General features: G+C 51.7%; 1 pseudogene; it reads right to left on the reverse strand.

Moving 5' to 3' along the window:
- Nucleotides 1-5,424: 5,424 nt before the first annotated feature.
- On the reverse strand, nucleotides 5,425-5,753 carry LOC110546509 (large ribosomal subunit protein eL30-like; annotated as a pseudogene).
- Nucleotides 5,754-14,329: the final 8,576 nt, after the last annotated feature.

A 14,329-nucleotide genomic window follows, 5' to 3' on the forward strand; every position in this document is an offset into this window, starting at 1 on the left:
GCAGTACAGGAATGATGCTGCGTCTGACTGTGACATCACCTCCGCCCCATCTTCAGTCTAAGGGCCCAGTCTTCCCTCTTACACGGGGGCAGTGACTCTAAACACACGCACATGCGCACGCACACGCACCTCTTCCTTCCCTGTGTCCTGACAGCTTTTCCATTGTGCACAGTGCACTACAGAGCCTCCTTGCTGTCTGCGTAGGTCACAGGGCAGGACCGAGACGAAGGACTTGCCCAGCCTGTGGGAGGTGCTCGGCCATGTTCAGCCAGAAAGTGACCCCGTCAAGGCGTCATTGCCTAGTACAGAGACAACAGCCTGAACCCCTATGTCCCTTGGTACCAGTCTAGAGTCCCATCCTGGTCCTAGCCACCACACCCACACTGTCCTGAGCCCACAGAGACAATAGGACTCCACAGCGTGGGCACTGTAGTTGATGCCAGGCAGGCTGGGTTCTGACGAGTGTCCTTTACCCTGGCCTGACAAAACCTTCCAATGACCAATAGCCTCTTGGATCTCTTTCATGGGTTCCTTCAATGTCCCTGGTCTCCTAGGCACACCTTACCAGCACCAGGCTCCTGCCACAGGCCCTTTGCACACACTGCTACCAGGATCTCCATAGCTACACACACACACACACACACACACACACACACACACACCTACCAGTCACCTGAAAACCTATTTACTGTCACAAATATCTCATCATGAACATGTCTTACAGTTGGCAGGCTGCAGCTTTGGGCCTAAGCCAGACACACACGGGGCAAAAATAGCTTAAGATGGTTAGAAATAAGTCAGAAGGAAGACCATTTCGTAGAAGCTTAAAATGATGCTACATTCAAATGGGCATCCCTTGCCACAGTTTGAGTGACACGAAGCAGCCATTCTTTTACACTGTGCACAGGACTGCTCTCCAGCTACAGTAAATAGGGGAGTACACACATCAAGACCGTGGGACCCCAAAAAACCTGGAGAACTCCTCCTCCATGTGCTCATCCAAGGACAGGTATCAGAGGTTCATCTCCCCAAGGGCTAAGCAGATGCATTGTCCCACAAGGAGGCCTTGTGGCTGCCTACATGGGCTCTGGATTTGAGCCTCAGTTCTGTGACTGCTCTGTGCCTCAACTCCCCCATCCTCAAACTTCCTTCTTTGACAACTAGACCCTGTAAGGCGAGGCACAGGCAGGGCTCAGGTGGTCTACTCCTATCTGAGCCGAACATGTCTGCTTCTAGCAAGCAGGGCTCTAGCCTGCTGGTCACCCTGCTTCTGCCTTGTCTTGTCTGCTGTCTGCCATCCACCCTGCCCCAGCATGTCTTTCTTTCACAAATCAAATCAAGTCAGTCTCTCCTGAGCTCGGAAGCTCCCAGGCTCCAGCCCACTGGCACCAACGCCAACGAGCATCCAACGGCCAGCGATCTCCCAATATCTCTCATGCATTCTCAACCTTAAACTGCAGAGGCCTCTGGCCTCTGGCCAATCTTTGCCTGCATCAGGCTCCTGCTCCGGGCCTTCACCCATGGCTCAGCAGGTCCTCCGAGTCTCATCCCTCCTTTTCCAGTCTTTTCTCAGAGGTCACCTGTCTGGTGAGGCCCAGGAGGTTCCTTGCCCAGCTCTCCTCACTATGCATCCTCAGATTCTCCCAGTTCGCTGTCTGTCTGGGACACGATGTGCCTCGCCCTCATTCTTAGGGCAAAGAAGAGGTAAGTCTGGTGATTAGAACAAGTCCTCTCTCCTGGGGCTGGGGATGTGGCTCAGTGGGTGGTGAATCTGCCTAGCATGCACACAGCCATTGGTTCAATCCTTGGCACTCAGGCGCTAGAGGCAGGGAGATTCAGTTCGAGGGGGATCATTGGTTACTTAGTAAATTGGCTACTAACCTGGGCTAAACAAGACTGTGTCTCAAATCAACACAAGCAAAACAAGCAGCAAGCTGCCTCTCCTGTGGAAGACAGTACAGCTCACAGAGGCCTGTGGCACAGCAGACCGTGCAGGGCCAGCGCTGAACCTGACTCGGACTCCAGAGTCCCTGTTGTGCCTGCCAAGCTCCCTCGCACTGTGCTCTGGGCGTATGAGAACAAGGGCACAGTGGGGAAGCAAGAGTGCCGGGTGGAAGGTGGGTTTAGGTGGTCCACAGGGTGGCATTAGGAACATCTCTCTAGACCTCAGACATGGGGTTCAGCTGGTTACTGTTGGCTGCTTCAGCAGGAACCTACTGAGAGCTTCTGGAACCTTCTATGAATGCTACCAGGGCCATCCCACACTGGCTACATATTGAACTCCCAGTGCCGGCCCCTCCTGTGTTTCCCATTGCCCTCCAGCAAGACGGTGGGACTGCGAGTTTCATAGGAAGAGAGACTGAGGCTCAGAGGACAGCCAAGGCCTAGGGCGAGGATCCAGTCCCAGCTTGGTGACTTCCAACTCATGGTTTCATCCTCTCTCTCTCTCTCTCTCTCTCTCTCTCTCTCTCTCTCTCTCTCTCAGGACCTTGTTGCTGGTAGCAGCAAGGCACACAACATAACCAGAAGCTCCAACAACCAGTGAGATATGGGCTCACCAGTGTCCTCTAAAGGTCTTTTCTGCTCACCTCACCTACAAAAACCCTGGGGACCCTAGCTCATCCCTATCTCAAGGTGGCCTCTGCTTCTACCACCCACACAGAGTTCCCACAGCCCTAAGCTGCTGAGCTGGGACTGGCATGGCGCCAGGACTTCTGCAAGGAAGGAATCCAGCTGTCCCCAGGACCAGGCACCTTCAGAGAAGCCAACTGCCTTGTAAAAGCATAAAGCAGTGACTGGCAGCGAAGGCCTGGAGATAAGGCCTGGCCATCAGATAAACCGGCAGCACCGGCCTCCAGGCCAGGCCAGCCCAGGGTGCAGTGGGGCCCGACCAGGCTTGGGCTTTCTCAAGAATGACAGATAAGGGGACAGAGCTGGAGACAGGGAGGAAAGGTGTTGAATGGGGGTCTGTGTGGGAACTTTGAGACCTGGCAACACAGTTGGGCTTAGGCCACGGCTGCTTTTTTTTTCCCCCTCGGACTGCCAGGCTCTGTGTGGCTCTGGATTTTGTCTGTCCCCTCCCCAGAGACACCACAGATTGTGCCTGTTCCATCAGCTCCAATGGGTCCATCCATCCCCGAGGGAGCCCAGGACAGGTGAGGTTAACCCATATTTCTGCACCCCGACCTGTGCCAGGCCTAGGAAGGCCTGTCTGTGTAGACAGAGCTCGTGTTTCATTCTCTGCAGGGTCCCAGAGAAGGTGGGGGTCCCCTCCAGAGAAATGGGGGCACAGGGAGAAGACGGCCTTAGGGATCCTGAGCAAGACAACCACCAGCCAAAGCCCTGAGGTGACATCCTGAGGAAACCAGGGGCTGACAGGACTAGAGTATGAGGCCCCAGCGCCTGGTCCGGAGACAGAGACGCAGAGCTCACTGGCGAAGGGTTGTGAACTCGTCTCTCCACCGCCTCCATGTTTAGTCCAATATGGAACCAGGCACACTGGACGCCTGTCATCTTCCTCCAGGCCAGCTGTGCACAGGTGTGTCCCCAAAGCCCCGGATTCTGGTCTCTTGGTGATGAGGTGATGCCTAAGCCTGCAGCAAGCAGAGGGCACTCTTGAGCTATAAGAGTTTTCCTCTGGCACATCTGCGCAGGCGCGCTTGGTGTTAGTGCCAGGTTGCATGTTTCTGCGCTTTAGTATGCGTGTGTGTTTGTGTGTGTGTGTGTGCAAGGGTTTGCTTATGAATAAGTGAAAACATTTGTGTGTGCATTTATGTGGGTGCTCTTGTGAGCTTGGGTGCTGGTTCGCCGGTTTCTATGCTACATGCGCGTGCACGCGTGCATCTATACACTTGAGAGTATGTGTGTGTGTGTGTGTGTGTGTGTGCATGTATAAGCACATTTATGTGTGTGTGAAATCTATGCATGCGTGAGCACACGTGTTTGTGTGTGTATATATATATACACTCATATATATACATATATATGAGTGATGTTCGTGTGCGCGCACGCATACGCGTGCGCATGCGCATGCGCATTGGTGAACACATCGTTTCTATGTTCATATCTGTGTGTCTCTGTGTGTGCATGCCTATGAATGTTCGTGGTTTTCCAAAGCAAAATGGATAGGTGAGTTTCCTGAGGATTCAAAGCCCTGTCTGAGACACAGACAGAACTTCAAGGATTCACCCCAACCATGGCTTCTGGAGGGTTTCCTCACAGGCTTCCCTTTCCCCTCTCTGTCCTGTAGGTGTCACTGTCCTCATTTTAAAGAGGGTCTCAGTCCTCCTCATTAGCTTGGGGGGTGGCCTCCAGCAGGTCCTACCACCCACTCAGCCAAGCTGGTGTGCCGCTGCCGGTGCCGCCGGTGCCGCCGGTGCTGCCGCCGCCGGTGCTGCCGCTGCCGGTGCCGGTTGGGGTCCGCAGGCTCAGTCTCAAGAGCCTCCTGGAAGGTGCTGAAACAACCAACAGGTGCCTGGCTTCCTGCAGGAGTCCCACGAGCCTGGCGCTGAGCAACTATCCCTTTGTCCCTTAGCTCCGGCAGGTGGGCTTGGCTGCCCTTGATCAATCCTTCACCGTAAAGTCCCTTCTTCTTGCTTGGGACCCCTGGGCAGGATTGCCCGCCCAGGGCTGAGACCCAAAAGAGCTCATTTTAACATGATTCTGTGTTCCTTGGGACACACAGTTGGGTCTGGCTCCCTCATCTCTCTCCTCTTGAGAGGTTTGGCCTCTGCTCAGAGTCCAGAGACCTCTCTGAGCTGTGTTAAGTTCTCATGTGCTTACGTAGCTTATCAAACCCACCCCAAAGTCGTCAGTGAACTGTGAACCTCTCTGCCTTTAGGAGCCTCTCTGCCAAGGCATCCATGGGAGCCAGGAGTGCTGCAAACCTGTAATTCTGTTACTCAGGAGGCTGAGGAAGGAGAGTTACTTGAGTTGGAGCCTAGCCTGAGCTATATGGCAAGAACCTGATTCAGAACAATTGGAATGGTCTTCCCCTCTTTCTCTTTCTCCGTGTTCATATGGCTCTTTGTTTGTTGACTTCAGGGGAGGAAGGACAGTAGTCACAGGTGCCAGGGCTATAGCCTGGCTAGTAGAATGCTAACCTGGCATGCATGAGGTTCTGGGCTTGATCCCCAGAGCCACAGAAACTGTGCCTTGCATTGCGCCCCTCTGATTCCAGCATTGGGAGGTTGAGGCAGGAGGATCAGAAGTTCAGGGTCATCTTCAGCTTCACAGCAGATCAAGCCTGGTCTATATAACCTCTGTCTCAAAATAAAAGACAAAAAGACTAGCAATAAAGAAGCCACTGGGTTTGAAAGGGGACAGTTCCTGGGCAGAGGACATGGACAACTGTTCTTTTTTATTTTTATTTTTGTCTTTTAAAGGAGCTCTGGTAAAGTGTTATTAAAGGAAAACTTCCCTGGTTTACCCTTCACCAGTCTGTTCTGGCATGCTTCTAACACTATCAGAACCAGCTTTGTCAGTGAGAGCCAGAGCGCGTACTCTGCAGTATTTTCCACACGCTGTGCCCAGTTCAGTATTATTGCCACCGTAGTGATGGACACCAGTTTTAGACAACATGGCATAGAATTCTCCTTCAGATTTCCTCAGATCTGGGCAGTTGATGGCAAGATAACCAATTTCACTTTGCCCTGTCTGATCATCTTCAGAGTCTGTTTTTATCCCAGAACATACTTTCCCCTTTTCATGACAAGTTGGAGCCTGGAGTTGACCAACTCCATAGATTTTCTTTTTTCTTTCTTTCTTTCTTTTTTTTTTTTTTTTTTTTTTCATCTTCTTTGCAGCCACTTTCTTCCTGCCTTTGGTGAGAGACAATCCCCAACCAAGCTCAGCCACCAAGATGGCCGGGCAGGTGACTGTTTTTAAACTGGATCATTTCTCAACTAGCCGCATGTAAAAACATATCTCCTTGCAGAAGAGATACCCGAGTCACTTGGGGTTACAAGGGACATGACCAGTAGGTGACCTGCAAGCAGAGACAGCCCTGGGGAAGTAGTTTGACCCAGAGATCATGTGACTCAGCAGCAGCTACCGGGTGTATACCGGTACTAGCAGGGACTAGGGACACACTCCACTGGTCATTGACCCTGGCTAGTGGATGGGAGTCCTCTCTGCTCTTCCAGCCATTGTAGGAGTTTCTGGCTTGGTTCAGCAGCCCTTGGTCACCCTAGTATTGCTGTGGTCCCTACCATGTGGCAGGAGTAGGATGGTGGGACTCAGACCCCTTTTCATCTCTCCTTTCAGGAGTGTATCCTCTGTCAGCTGTCACACAGCGCCTTGGAAATTGTGTCCTGTATTTCCTCAGGCTTCAGACAGAAGGGCAAGGCCTGCCCCTGTCATCCCCCCAAGCCCAAGGCACGAAGTGTCCATAATATATGTCATAGACTCCATTTGGCTCTTTTCATAAACAAACAAAAACATGCATTTTTGTTTTCTTTTGTTTGTTTTTAATTTGATGCAGTCTTAATTTGATAGAGTCTCATGTGGTCCACACTGACTTCAAACACCTCTATAACTGAGGCTGGCCTTGAAAGCCTACGTTTTGTTTTGTTTGTTGAGAAATGGGAGTGGGTCTTGTGTTTAAAAAGCATATCTTGAAAAAGCAAACCCTGACTGGAGAGATGGGCTCAGGGGTTAAGAGCACTTCAAGGACCTTGCAGAGGACCTGGTTCAATTCCCAGCACCCACTTGGTGGCTCACAACCATCTGTAACTCCAGTTCCAGGGGATCTGGCGCCCCCTTATGGCTTCTGTGAGCACTGCACACATGATACAGACACATGCAAGCATAAAACCTGTGCATGTAAATATTTTTTTGTTTTTTGAGGCAAGGTCTCACTGTGTAGCCCTGGCTGGCCTGGAACTCACAGAGATCCACATGCCTCCGCTTCTCAAGTGCTGAGACTAAAGGCATGCACCACCACATTGAGCAAAATAAAGTAACTTTTAAGGGAAAGCAGGGTTTTTCAGATACAAAAATGCTGAAAGAACGTAGCCCAGCACCCATTTCCTAAATCCCAGAAGACCCACATTCTCACAGGAGCTGTGGAAAGTTGTCCCAGCAGACCTGTGATTGCGGGCAGGAGCCAGGTGGAGACCAGAGAGAGGCAATGCCTGTGTGTGGCATGTAGGACTTGTTTCGTTTCTTTTTATTTAAGACAGGGTAGCCTTAGCTGTCCTGGATGCACTTTGTAGACCAGGCTGGCCTCGAACTCAGAGATCCACCCGCCTCTGCCTCCTGAGTGTTGAGGTTACAGGCGTGCACCACCGAGACCATTTCTTATGACTTAATCTGCTGCAGGAGATAAGCAAGTGTACAAACAAAATTGGAAATGAAGTTTGTTTTAAAATACTTATTGGGGGCTAGGGAGATGGCTCAGTGTGTAAAAGCATTTGGTGCACAAGCATGAGGACCTGAGTTCCAATCCCCAGTACCCACATAAAAAGCCAGACTCAACTGGGGCTGGAGAGATAGCTCCAAGGTTGAGAGCACTGGCTGTTCTTCCCGAGGTCCTGAGTTCAATCCCCAGCAACCACACATAATGAGATCTGGCGCCCTCCTCTGGCGTGCAGGTGTCCGTGCAGGCACACATGTATACATAGTAAATAAACAAATCTTTAAAAAAGAAAAAAGCCAGACACAGTTGTGTCTGCCTGTAAGCCCAGCACCAGGTGATGGAGACGGACAGGTCTAAGGAGCTAACAGGCTAGACAGCCTAGCTGAGACATGAGCTTCTGGTCCAGGGAGAAACCTGTCTCAAGGAAATAGGCAGAGAGTGGCACGGGAGGACACCCAACGTCTTGCTCTGGCCTCAGCATTCACACACACGTGTACCTGAACACTCGTGCATACAACATGTAGTCATGAGCAGGTGACACACACACACATAATGTACCACTCACAACAACAAAATGGAGCCACCCTCGCTGTCCAGTTACTAGGGAACAGATAATGAGAGCGGGGAGTGCACACAATAGAATCTTGTTAGCAGCAAAGGGGAACGGAATTAGAGAGAAATGGGTAGAGCTGAAAGCTGCAATGTTAAGCGAAATAAGCCAGACTCAGAGAGACAGACACCATGCTTCCCCTGCATGTGTGACTGGGAAGGTAGAAAGAGGACTGTGAGGGAGTAGGACAAGGCCTGAGGGAGAGGAAAGGAGGGACAAGATAAGGCAATGGTGTATGTGCGGCAAGAAAGCAGAAGCGGAGGCCACTCGGGAGGAAGGCGACCAGCAGAGGGGGTAACGAGGGTGAGTGCGGATGAAACAGAATAAAGTAGCATGATGGACTTGTATGCAAATGTCACAGGAGCCCAGTTTCTTGAATGCTAAATAAAAACTTATTTAAACGCTTACTTATTATTTTTTTCCCCAAGACAAGATTTCTCTGTGTAGCTCTGGCTGTCCTGGAACTTTGCCCCATAGACCAGGCTGTCCTTGAACTCATAGAGATTCACCTGCCTCTGCCTCTGAAATGCTAGGATTAAAGCCACCACTGCCTGGCTATCTAGTCTTTATAGATGTGAAGGTATGTATGTACATGTGCGCCAAATGAACGCAGTACCCACAGAGGCCAGTAGAGGGTTCAGATCTGGAACTAAAGTTAGACCTTAGCCACCTAGCGAAGGTGCTGGGAAACCGGCCCTGGTCCTCTGTAAGAGCAGTGATACTGATGGCTCTTGATGAGCCATTCCTCCAGCACCTTAAATTAAAACTGGCACTGGTCGTTCTTCCAAAGGTCCTGAGTTCATTTCCCAGCAACTGCATGGTGGCTCATGACCATCGAAAGAGAGATATGATGCCCCCTACTGGTCCACAGGCAGAACAGTTCATAAATAATACACAAATGAATCTCAAAAATAAATAAACAAATAAAACCAGCCGGATGTGGTGGTGCACACCTGTAATCTCAGCACTCGGGAGGCAGAGGCAGGCGGATCTCTGTGAGTCTGAGGCTGGTCTCGTCTACATAATGAATTTCAGGACAGGGAGAGCTACATAGTAAGACTCTGTCTTCAAACAAACAAACACATTCAAGTGGGAGGTAACACCGGGCATTCAGGATGATCAGTCAAAAAAAAAAAAAAGTACACAAAAATCCATAAGAAAATTTGCTAGGTGATAAATAAGCCAAAAAAATAAAATAGATTTGGAATAAAGGTACCTCAAGTGGATGAGTAGAGCTGCTCCAAGAAGCCTTCCTAGGTCATTGAATTAAAACCCCAGGGCAGGGAGTGGGTTTCCTTCCTCTGAGTTACTGGTCAGGAAAGCCCTGATGCCCCCAAAGCAGAGCAGGCCATTAATTGCCACTGCTCTTGGTCACCCCTTAAAATGAGATAGTAAGGTCCTGTTGGTAAAGACATAAACCCTCTCTGTCACAGGCCAGAGAGGAGGCAAGCTGGATTGAGCCAGACACTAGCCCACGCACGCATGCAGTGCCAGAAGGTGCCAAGAGGCCACTCGCCTGTGGATTCTGTGTGTGACGAGAGCAACTGACCAGGCCAGGTTCAGACCACTGAGGCAATTGTGACGCTGCTGTTCCGGGCGCCACGCCACTTCTAATCGGATCTGATGGCTGTGCAAAAGCGGGTGACTGGGAGGTCATGGACCCTAGTGAGGAAGCTGCTGCTGCTTTTCTGTTCAATGGAGGCGGTATGCCCATAATATTGCTTCTAAATAACCATGTCTATGCCCGTAGATTAGCGCTGCTGTTGGCTCTAGGAAGAGAAGCTTTTTTTTTTTTTTTTTCTTTTCATGGTCGTCAGCAGACGCCGCAGCGAGTCAGAGCTGGTCAAAGTACAGAGAGTAAATGAGTGCCGAACATCCAGCCAGGGACAAAATAGCTATGTCACCCCTCCGAGGCTCAGGAAGTATTTCAGAGGAAGAGAGCGTAAGAATGTCAGAGTGGGAGGAAGCGGAGGGAGGGGCGTGGAGTGCTGACTTCCGGGCCATTGCACCCTTGAACTCCATCTTCACAGGACTGGCTCCACCAGCACCTCGTCACCAAAGGGTGAGGAGCAGCGAGGCCCCACCCTTTCCTGAGAATGTATACACAATTAATAGCTGATGGGGAAGGAGCGACAGGTGATGGAGTCACTGAGTAGGTGCTTACGCTGCCGGTGACCCCTGACCTGTGCAGCCCTCATGAAGCTTATTGGGTCAAAATAGAGAAAAAGACATGAAAGTAAAACTGGGGATCATTGGGAAGAGGGGGATTGGTGGAAGACAGAGAGAAACGTGGGGGTGGATGTTTTCAAAGGACATCATAAATATGTGTATATATATACACACGTGTATGTGTGTGACAATAAAACCTATTACTGTGTATAATTAATATATGCTCATTTAAAACTTTTTAAAAGTTTAGGTAAGAGTGACACTGCTGTGGGAGCTGGAACAGAGAGCTTTAGTCCTAGGACTTGGAGGTGGGGTGAGGGTGGAGAGAGGCCTCCTAGCACTCCACCCTCCAGACCCCAGACGCCCTGCTGGGGAGTGGCTCCCCATCTTCTACCCCACCGGACATAAGCTTAGCCTTAACATAGAGATTGTCAGCCTGGTCCCTGGGCATGACAGCTTTCCTCTGCTAGTTAGAGAAACCCAGGATGCTGAGAAAAATACCTCAGTCCCAGGGACAGAGAACCAAATCCAGGCAAAATGCCAGGTCCTGGCATGGCGTCACAGACCCAGTTCTGAACTCTAGCCCTGCATCTCTGACATAAAATGAGGGCTCTTGAGGGAACTGGTTTTTGGTTTGAATTTTTTTTTTTTCTCCTGGGTTCATGAGTGCGGGAGAGAGAGCAGTATCCATTGAGCAGAATATGGCAGGGAGTAGGCAGAGGACACCCTCAAGGTGGAGAGGGCAGAGCCTCGCTCCCACCGAGCTGAAAAGCTGGCTAGGGCGGATGGGTATTTGACAGAACCGCAGCCCAGCCCACCTGCCTAGCTCGCCTTGCTTGCAGACCTGCCCCAAGGCTTTGACACAGCACCTACCTCTTGCTGTCACGGGTCGGATCCTGGAGTTATTGGCCCTGCACACAGAGCCCTGCTCAGGCGGGTCACTGAGCATCTTTCCTGGATGATGACCCAGCATGCTGCATGTCCGTGATCTGGAAGAAACGAGCCAGAGCCTCCCAGAAGCCACCTGTCAGTGGGTTCTGATTCTCCACACCCACGCCACATCTTTCTGCAGAACTTGGTCCAGGTTGCAGAACTTGGCACTGGGGTCAGGGAGCCCGCCTCCTCCTGCCCTTGGAGGGCCCAGCCCCTTTCCTCTCTCCCGAGAGAGAAGGTTTTCTCACTTCCTGGCTTCTGGACTCCACTGAACAACCCTGGACACAGAGCAGAGGTTTGAAGGAGAACACACAGTGTATGCCTGTTCTGTGAGAGGCCACACGGGCCTCATAGAGCCGAACTCCCCTCCTCCCTCTGGGTTCTGCAGCTACCGCAGCACAGTGCTGGCTAATCTTGTCTTTGCGACAAGATTGAGAATCACTAAGGAGACATGTAGATGAGGGAGGTTCTAGGTTAAGTTCAGGAGGGAAGACTCACACTGAATGTGGGTGGCACTGCCCCATGGCCGACGGGCCAAGGCTAAATGAAAAGGAGAGAGTGAGCCGAGTACCAGCATTTGTCTCTCTGTGTAACCTGCTGCCTCTCGATCCTGCTGCCATGCCTTCCCACCGTGATGGGCTGCGTCCTCAAACTTGGCTTAGGGTGCCTTTGTCAGGTCCTTTGTCACAGCAAGGAGAAAAGTAATTAACCCAGCCATGTGTTCTCCAGCTTCTCAGTCCCCTCACCTCAGACCAGATACCAGCTCACTCACAAAGAGCGAAGTTTCGGTCCTGGCCAGGGACACGTTCTCTTGCTTCTAACAGGTTAGTGCAGGACACGGGTGCTGCTTGCCACTGATCCCAGCGGGCTCGGCGGGGATCAGCTAAAAACAGGACTGGAAGAGTAGCCCTTTCAGACTGCTGCATATGGGGCTTTTTGTTTGTGTGTGTGTGTGTGTGTGTGTGTGTGTGTGTGTGTGTGTGTGGTGGGGTGAGCCCTATTTTATAACGTGACAGTTGTGACATTGGTGCTCAGTAACAGTCAATACCCCAGTTCTAGACTTCAGGGTCTGGGAATCTGGGAGTTTTTTCTGAAACATGCATAGGGGACACATGTCTGGCTAAAGTCCTGGGGGATCACCTTGGTGCTGACACAGGAATCCCTTGTGGGGATCAGCTCAACACAGAAGAAACAACAGTACTGACCATTGTCCCCTGGATCGCTGACCATAAGGCAGCCTCCAGATGCTTGGCCATGGCCAGGTCAGGGCCAGCACTTACAACTGTGCCCTCAAGGGCTCGCTAAGACTCACCAGGTGTGATGTGTTGTCCCGGAAGAAAGTATGACCCCAGTGGCTGGAGCATTGCCCCAGAGTCACCCAGTGTTGGGGCCAGGCACATGCGCACTGTCTCCTGTCTGTCCATACAGAAGCAAGGAAAATCAGGACACACTCGGGGTAAGAGAGTGCAAGCTAAAAATACTCTCGGTAAATAAACAAGGGAGCTAGTGCTGGAGTCCCGAGTCAGGGGTTCCGGGTGTGCAAAGGCCACCGTTTATGGCTGAGGTCTGATCGCGCAACGATAAGGGGTGGCAGTGTCCTTCAGGTAAATGGGTGATCCACACTGAGTCATTAGCTTACACAGGGTTCACCTACCTGGCTGGAGGGGCCTTCTGCAGGTGCCCCTTGTATGACCCAGGCCACTAGGGCATCTGAAACTAGGCATGGAGACGCTGCACCAGACAGCTATGGGGCCATTATTATGCAATAACCCTCAAGATGTTATCAGCTTGAACTCCAGAAGAGAGCAATGCCTGAGCCGTGAGGTCCCGATAGCACTGTTTACAAAGGTGGCCCTGTCCGTGGACGCCAGGCCTTGGCTCAGGGCTGGAGACGGAACAGGTGGCAGCTTTGAACGAATCTCAATGTTAGAGTTAGAGGGTGGCCCTCAGGGACCTCAGGTGAATCTTTCACAGGCTTGGTTTACACAGGCAGGACCATAGCAGAGCCTGCCTCGTGGCTGGACAAATCAAGAAGATTCTAGATTTGGTAGGACCTCGTGCTGAGTACAGAGCCTGGCATACAGCCGACGTTCCGTCCTGTCCCTGCACGTGTTGCTCAGGTATGCGTGGCTCTGCTCACTGTGGGGCCTGAGGTCACACGGTGAGGGAGTCCGATGAGAGGACCCCCATTGTCTGCTTTATCTCTCAGAACTGCCTCCTGATACCCTGCTTTGTGCTATCATGGGCACACTGGTTCCCTGGGGCTGAGCTCAGGGACCCCCAGGCCTAGGGACAAGAACCCATCCAGTGGCAGGAGGGGCTAGTCATGCTCAGAATGGGCCTCAGACACCCTTCAGAATGGGGTGCTGCCTTCACAGATGGGGTACAGCTGGTGCCTTTCAGGGGAGGGCGAGCATCATGGCCCTGTCAAGCAGGGATCTGGCGTAAAGAGAACCCTTCCCTTGGCTAAGGTCTCAGTAAGAGTCATTGCAGGTGACCCCAGAATCAGGCCCTGCTAGACCAGCTCTCTCACATTTTCTTATAGGAGAGCTCCCTGTCGTTTCCTCTCTGAGACCCAAGAAGGCTCTTTATTCCTTCACAGTGCAGGGCCATGGAGGCTGGCAGGCATGTCTTAAGCCGGGAAGCCAGCCTTGTGTCATCATCCTTCCCCTCCCCCCCAGCCTCAAGGGGAGACTTTTCATCCCGGCTCTCTGCCTCACATTAGAGTTGATTGGCAATTAGCAGATGTCATGACCCTCCTCTGGGAGCCAGCGCTCTAGCTTCAGACTTCAGGTTCCCACCAAGCTCTGCCTGGCTCTGAAGCTTCCTTCCAGGGGCACTCGGGGGAAATTAACATCACCGTTCCAGGAATGAGGGGAAAGCCCCTTGGAGCCTGAGAATGTCACCTTCTCCCCGGGAGGGAATTCAGGCTACCAACACAGAAAGATTAATTGGTGCCGAGTAAATTATCAAAATGCGTGAAGCAGAGCCTGCCTATGGCCATTGCAGCACCGTCACGTCCCATCCCAGATCCAGGAGGAGCTTCAAATAGCCAGCCGCAGATCTTTCCCTCCTCGAGAGACCTCCCGGACCTGAGGGCCTGAGTTCAAGTCTAGAATGGAGTTGGTCCTAGACAGCACAAAGCCTGCATCTGAGATAGTTGCTGAGGGTTCGGTGTCTCACGGGGCCTTTTTATAGGTTCGTTTCCTCATTCCTGCAATTTTGCATTGGGCTCCACAAAGGCCCAGAGAGGGTGTTCA

The sequence above is a fragment of the Meriones unguiculatus genome, chromosome 1 (genome assembly GCF_030254825.1).
Source record: "Meriones unguiculatus strain TT.TT164.6M chromosome 1, Bangor_MerUng_6.1, whole genome shotgun sequence".
Taxonomy (NCBI): Eukaryota; Metazoa; Chordata; class Mammalia; order Rodentia; family Muridae; genus Meriones; species Meriones unguiculatus.